This window comes from Phragmites australis, chromosome 1 (assembly GCF_958298935.1).
Source record: "Phragmites australis chromosome 1, lpPhrAust1.1, whole genome shotgun sequence".
Classification (NCBI taxonomy): domain Eukaryota; kingdom Viridiplantae; phylum Streptophyta; class Magnoliopsida; order Poales; family Poaceae; genus Phragmites; species Phragmites australis.
The window spans coordinates 24379555-24387761 of NC_084921.1; positions in this window are offsets into that span (position 1 = coordinate 24379555).

Here is an 8207-nt window from a genome sequence, read left to right on the forward strand (position 1 = left end):
GCGACAACAACTGGAACAAGCTCCAACACGACCTACGACACCTCCGAGGACCTTCTGGTGTGTTCTGGGCGTGTTGCACTCCAGTCTTAACATTCAAGAAATGATCACATTGAGCACCTATTTTTGGGCTCATTTCAGACCAAATTAACACAAGAGAGAAATCAATAGGAACATGCTCCAATATTACCTACGACACCTGGGGGGACGTTCGTTGCGTTCTGGACGTGTTTCGCTCCGATCAAAACTTTTGTGAAATCGACCCATCCTGGACCTATTTTTGAGTCTGTATTAATGAAGATTAGCAATGGAGCGAAATCAAATAAAACAAGCTCTAGTATTACCTACAAATCCTAGGAGGACCATCCGCTGCATTCTAGACCCGTTACGCTTCGTCATCATTTTTTGTGAAATCCACCCGTTCTGGACCTGTTTTGGAGCTTGTTTTGGACTAAATTAACACCGGAGTGAAATCAACTAGAACAAACTCAAACAAGACCTACAACACCTGGCAGGACCATCCTGTGCATTCTTCCCAAGTTTAATTCCGATCATAACACTCATGAAAGCCACTCGATCTATACCTGTTTTTGGGCCAAATTAACACGGGAGCAACATCAACCGGAACAAGCTCCAAGACGACCTACAACACCTTGGAGGACCTTCTCATGTGTTTTAGGCGTGTTGCGCTCTAGCCTTAACTTTCAAGAATTGATCGCATTGTGGAACTATTTTTGGGCCCATTTCGGACAAAATTAACACCAGAGCAAAATCAACTGGAACTTGCTCCAACATGACCTACTACACCTGGGAGGACCTTCCGGTGCATTCGGAATGCGTTTCGTTCCGATCATAACTTTTGTGAAATCGACCCGTTTTGGACCTATTTTTAGTCTGTTTTAATGAAGATTAGCGCTGAAGCGAAATCAAACAGAACAAGCTCTAACATTACCTACAAATCCTGAGAGGACCATCCAATGCATTCTATACCCATTACGCTTCATTCATATTTTTTGTGAAATCCACTCGTTTTGGACCCGTTATCGACCTTGTTTCGGACTAAATTAACACCGGAGCAAAATCAACTGCAACAAGCTCAAACAAGACCTACAACACCAGGTAGGACCATCCTGTGCGTTCTTACCATGTTTTGCCCCTGTCACAACACTCATGAAAGCCTCTTGATCTATACCTGTTTTTGAGCCACATTAACACGGGAGCGACATCAACCATAACAAGCTCCAACATGACCTACGACACCTTGCAGGACCTTCCAGTGCGTTTCCCTGTAGTCTCAACTTTCAAGAAATGATTGAATTGTGGTCCTATTTTTGGGCCTATTTCAGACCAAATTAACACCAGAGCGAAATCCACGGGAACATGCTCCAACATGACCTACGACACCTGAGAGGACCTTTTGCTTTCTTCTGGATTCGTTTCGCTCCAATCATATCTTTTGTGAAATCAACCCAATCTGGACCAATTTTTGAGTTTGTTTTAATGAAGATTAGCATCAGAGAGAAATCAAATAGAACAAGCTCTAGGATTACCTACAAATCCTAGGACGACCATCCAGTGCATTCTAGACCCGTTACGCTTCGGTCATAATTTTTGGGAAATCCACCTATTCTAGACTAGTTTTCGAGCTTGTTTTTGACCAAATTAACACCAGAGCGAAATCAACCTGACCAATCATAAACAAGACCCACAACACCTGGCAGGACCATCCTGTGTGTTCTTTCCATGTTTCAGTCCGGTCATAACACTCATGAAAGCCACTCGATGTATACCGATTTTCGAGCCAAATTAACAAGGAAGCAACATCAACCGGAATAAGCTCCAACATGATCTACGATACCTAGGAGCACATTCCAGTGTGTTCTGGGCATGTTTCGCTCGAGTCTTAACTTTCAAGAAATGATCGCATTGTGGACCTTTTTTTTTGGGTTTGTTTCAGATCAAATTAACTCCAGAGCGAAATCAACCAGAACATGTTCCTACATGACCTACAACACATGGGAGGATGTTCCCGTGCATTCTGGATATGTTTTTGCTCAGATCATAACTTTTATGAAATCGACCCACTCTGAACCTATTTCGAGTCTGTTTTAATGAAGATTACCACCGGAGCGAAATGAAACAAAACAGGTTCCAGTATTACATATGAATCCTAGGAGGACCATCCAGTGCATTCTAGAGCCATTACGCTTCGGTCATAATTTTCGTGAAATCCACCCATTCTGGATATATTTTTGAGCTAGTTTCGGACCAAATTAACATCTGAGCGAAATCAACTGGATCAAGCTCAAACAAGACCTATGTCATCTGGCAGTACCATCTTATGCGTTCTTGTCACGTTTTGTTCCGGTCATAACACTCAAGAAAGCCACTTAATATATACCCTTTTTGGGGCCAAATTAACACGAGAGCGACATCAACCAAAACAAGCTCCAACATGACCAATGACACCTTGGTGGACCTTCTGCTGCTTTCTAGGCATGTTTCGCTCTAGTCTTAACTTTCAAGAAATGATCGCATTGTGGTCTTGTTTTTGGGTTCTTTCTATACCAAAGTAACACCAGAGCGAAATCAACCAGAACATGCTCCAACATGATCTTCGACACCTGGGAAGACTTCCCTAAGCATTCTGGACGTGTTTCGCTCCGATCATAACTTTTGTGAAATCGATCCTTTCTGGACCTAATTTTGAGTCTGTTTTAATGGAGATTTGCACCGGAGCGAAATCAAACAGAATAAGCTCCATCATTACCTAGAAATCCTGTGCGGACCATCCAGTGCATTCTAAACCTGTTACGCTTTGGTCATAATTTTCGTGAAATCCACACGTTCTGGACCAGTTTTGAAGCTTGTTTCAGACTAAATTAACACTGGAGCAAATCCTACCGGAACAAGCTAAAACAAGACCTACGACACATGGCAGGACCATCCTATGCGTTCTTGCCGCGTTTCGGTCTGATCACAGCACTCATGAAAGCCACTCGATCTATACCCATTTTTGGGCCAAATTAACATGAGAGTGACATCAATCAGAACAAGCTCAAACTTGACCTACGACACCTGGGAGGACTTTCCGGTGGGTTCTGAGTGTGTTTCACTCTAGTCTTAACTTTCAAAAATTGATCGCATTGTGGACCTATTTTTGGGCTCGAATTGAACCAAATTAACACCAGAGTGAATCAACCAGAACAATTTCCAATGTAACCTATGACACTTAGGAGGACCTTCTTGTGCATTCTGAACATGCTTCGCTCCAGTCTTATCTTTCAAGAAATGATCGCATTGTGGACCAGTTTTTGGGCCCATTTCGGACAAAATTAGCACCAGAGCGAAATAAACTGGAACATGCTCCAAAATGGTCTACGACACCTAGGAGGACCTTCTGGTGTGTTATAGATGCGTTTCGCTCCGATCATAACTTTTGTGAAATCGATCCATTCTGGACCAGTTTTCGAGTCTGTTTTAATGAACAATAGGACCGGAGAGAAATCAAAGAGAACAACCTCTAGTATTACCTACAAATCCTGGGCAGACCATCTAGTGCATTCTAGACCCATTACGTTTAAGTCTTAACTTCAAAGAAATCCACCTGTTCTGGACCCGTTTTCGAGCTTGTTTCGGACCAAATTAACATCGGTGCTAAGTCAAGCGGAATAAGCTCAAACAAGACCTACAACACCTGACAGAACCCTCATGTGCGTTCTTGCTGCATTTCGGTCCGATCATAACACTCATGAAATCCACTCGATCTATACCAATTTTCGAGCCAAATTAACACATCAATTGAAACAAGCTTGAAGATGACCTGCGACACTTGGGAGGACTTTCCGGTGCGTTCTGGGTGTGTTTCCCTTTAGTCTTAACTTTCAAGAAATGATCACATTTTGGACCTAGTTTTGGGCCTATTGCGGACCAAATTAACACTAGAGCAAAATCAACTGAAACTTGCTTGACCTACGACACCTGGAAGGACCTTCCAGTGCATCCTGGATGCGTTTCGCTTCGATCATAAATTTTGTGAAATCGACCCATTCTAGACCTATTTTTGAGTCTATTTTATTGAAGATTAGCACATGAGCGAAATCAAATAGAACAAGCTCCCGTATTACCTGCAAATCCTGGGAGCACCATCCAGTGCTTTCTTGACCAGTTACGCTTTGGTCATAATTTTTGTGAAATCAACCTGTTCTGGACACGTTTTTGAGCTTGTTTTGGTCCAAATTCACACCAGAGCAAAATCAACAAGAACAAGCTCAAACATGTCTTATGACGCCTGACAAGACATCCTGTGCGACCATATCAAATTTTAATCCAGACATAACACTCATGAAAGCCACTCAATCTTTACAAGTTTTCGGGCCAAATTAACACAGGAGCGACATCAATCGGACAAGCTCCAACATGGCATATGACACCTAGTAGTACCTTCCAGTGCGTTCTGGGCATGTTTCACTCCAGTCCTAACTTTCAAGAAATGATCGTATTTTGGACCAGTTTTTGGGTCCACTTCGAACCAAATTAACACCATGCAAAATCAACTAGAACATACTCCAACATGACCTACGACACCTAGGAGGACCTTCCGGTGCATTCTGGACGTGTTTCGCTTCGATCATAACTTTTGTGAAATTGACCCTTTCTAGACCTGCTTTCGAGTCTGCTTTACTGAACATTAGCACCAGAGCAAAATCAAATAGAACAAGCTCCAGTATTACCTAAAAATCATGGGAGGTCCATCCAGTGCATTCTAGACCCGTTACGCTTTGTTCATAATATTCGTGAAATCCAGCTGTTCGGGAACCGATTTCGAGCTTGTTTCGGACCAAACTAACACCAGCGCGAAATCAATCAGAATAAGCTCATACAATTCCAACGACACTTGGCAGGACCATCCTGTGAGTTCTTGATGTGTTTTGGTCCAATTATAACACTCATGAAAGCCACTCGATCTATACCCATTTTCGGGCCAAATTAACACTGGATCGACATCAATCGGAACAAGCTGGAGCAAGACCTATGACACCTGGGAGGACTTTGCAGTGCGTTCTAGGCGTGTTTCGCTCCAGTCTTAACTTTCAAGAAATGATCGCATGCCGGACCTGTTTTTAGTTATCCTTTCGGACCAAATTAATACCAGAGCAAAATCAACCTGGACATGCTCCAATATGACCTACGACAATAGGGAGGACCTTCTGGTGCATTGTGGATGCGTTTCGCTCCGATCATAACTTTTGCGAAATTGACCCATTCTTTACCGATTTTTGAGTCTTTTTCAATGGAGATTAGTACCCAAGGTGAAATCAAATAGAACAAGCTCCACTAGTACCTACAAATCCTGGGAGGACTGTCCAGTGCATTCTTGACCTGTAACGCTTCGGTCATTATTTTCCTGAATTCCACCCGTTCTGCACCCATTTTCGAGCTTGTTTCGAACGAAATTTACACGAGAGTGAAATCAACCGGAACAAGCTCAAGAAAGACCTACGACACCTGGCAGGACCATCCTGAGCGTTCTTTCCGCATTTTGGTCTGATCACAACACTCATGAAAGCCACTTGATCTATACCTATTTTCGAGCAAAATTAACATGGGAGCAACATCAACCGGAACAATCTCCAACATGACCTACGACACCTAGGACGACCTTATGGTGCATTCTGAGTGTGTTTTGCTCGAGTCTTAACTTTCAAGAAATGATCGCATTTTGGACCAGATTTTGGGCCTATTTGGGCCCAAATTAACACCACAAAATTAGCCAGAACATGCTCCAACATGACCTACGACACCTGGGAGGACCTTTCAATGCGTTCTGGAGACATTTCGCTATGATCATAACTTTTTGTGAAATCAACCCATTCTGGACTTATTTTTGAGTTTGTTTCAATGAAGATTAGCACCAGAGCAAAATCAAACAGAACAAGCTCCGGTAGTACCTACAAATCAAGGGAGGACCTTCCAGTGCATTCTAGACCCGTTACGCTTCGGTCCTAATTTTCGTTAAAGCCACCCGTTCTAGACCCGTTTTTAAGCTTGTTTCGAAATAAATTAACACCGGAGCAAAATCAACCAGAGCAAGCTCAGAAAAATTTACGATACTTGGTAGGACCATCCTGTGTCTTCTGGGTGCCTTTTGCTCTGGACATAACACTCATGAAAGCCAACCGATCAATACCCATTTTCGGGCAAAATTAATACTGGAGCAACATCAACGGAACAAGCTCCGATCACGACCTACGACTCCTTGGAGGACCTACCAGTGCGTTCTAGTCATGTTTCTCTCCTGTCTTAACTTTCAAGAATTGATCGCATTTTAACATGTTTTTAGGCCCATTTCGGACAAAATTAACACTAGAGTGAAATCAACCGGAACGTGCTCCAACAGGACGTACGACACCTAAGAAGATCTTATGGTGTGTTCTAGATGCATTTCGCTCCAATCATAACTTTTGTGAAATCACCCCTTTCTGGACCTATTTTTGAGTTTGTTTTAATGAAGACTAGCACTGGAGAGAAATCAAACAGAACAAGCTCTAGAATTGCCGACATATCCATGGAGGACAATCCAGTGCATTCTAGACCCATTACGCTTCAGTCATAATTTTCATGAAATTCACCCGTTGTAGACCCGTTTTTGAGCTTGTTTCGGACCAAATTAGCACCAGAGTGAAATCAACTGGAACAAGCTCAAATAAGACCTATGACACCTGGCAGGACCATCCTGTGCATTCTTGCCGTGTTTCGGTCCTGTCATAACACTCATGAAAGCCATTCAATCTATACCCATTTTCGAGCCAAATTAACATAGGAGTGACATCAACCGGAGTAAGCTCCAACATGACCTACGCTACCTAGCAGGATCTTCTTGTGCGTTCTGGGTGTGTTTCGCTCCAATCTTAACTTTCAAGAAATGATCGCATTCTAAACGTGTTTTCGGTTCCTATTTTGGACCAAATTAGTACTAGAGCGAAATCAACCTGAACATGCTCCAATATGACCTACGACAACAGGGAGGACTTTCTGGTGCATTCAGGACGCGTTTCGCTCCGATCATAACTTTTGTGAAATTGACCCATTCATTACCTTGTTACGAGTATGTTTCAATGGAGATTCACACCAGAGCGAAATCAAATAGAACAAGCTCCACTAGTACCTACAAATCCTAGGAGGACCATCCAGTGTATTCTAGACCTGTTACGCTTCAGCCATTATTTTCATGAATTCCATCCGTTCTGGACCCATTTTCGAGCTTGTTTCGGACGAAATTTACACTGGAGCAACATCAATCGGAACAAGCTCAAACAAGACCTACGACACCTAGCAGGACCATATTGAGCATTCTTTCCACGTTTTTGTCTGATAACAACACATGAAAACCACTCGATCTATACCCGTTTACAAGCTAAATAAATCGGAAAATGCTCCAATATGACCTACGACACCTGGGAGGACATTCCAGTCCGTTATGCACGTGTTTCGTTCCGATCATAATTTTAGTGGAATCAACCTATTCTGGACCTTTTTTCGAGTCTGCTCTAAAGGAGATTAGCACCAGAACAAAATCAAATAGAATAAGCTACAGCATTGCCTACAAATCCTGGGAGGACCATCCAATGCATTCTACACCTGTTACGCTTCGTTCATATTTTTTGTAAAATCCACCCATTTTGGACCTTTTTCGAGCTTCTTTCGGACAAAATTCACATAGAGCAAAATCAACAGGAACAAGCTGAAGTAAGACTGATGACACCTAGCAGGACAATCTTGTGCATTCTAGACTTCTTACGCTTCGGTCCTAATTTTGTGAAATCCAACTGTTCTGAACCCATTTTTGAGCTCGTTTCAGATGAAATTATCACTGGAGTGAAATCAAATGGAACAAGCTCAAACAAATACTATGACACCTGGCAGGACCGTCCTGTGCATTCTTGCCACGCTCGCTCCACTCATAACACTCATGAAAGCTACTCGATCTATATCCATTTTCGGGCCAAATTAACATGGGAGGGACATCAATCAAAACAAGCGCCAACATGACCTATGTCACCTAGGGGAACATTTCGGTGTGTTCTATCCGTGTTTCGCTCTAGTCTTAACTTTCAACAAATGATCGCATTTCTGGATCAGTTATTGGGCAAGTTTTGAACCAAATTAGCACCAAAGCGAAATCAACCGGAACATGCTCCTACATGACC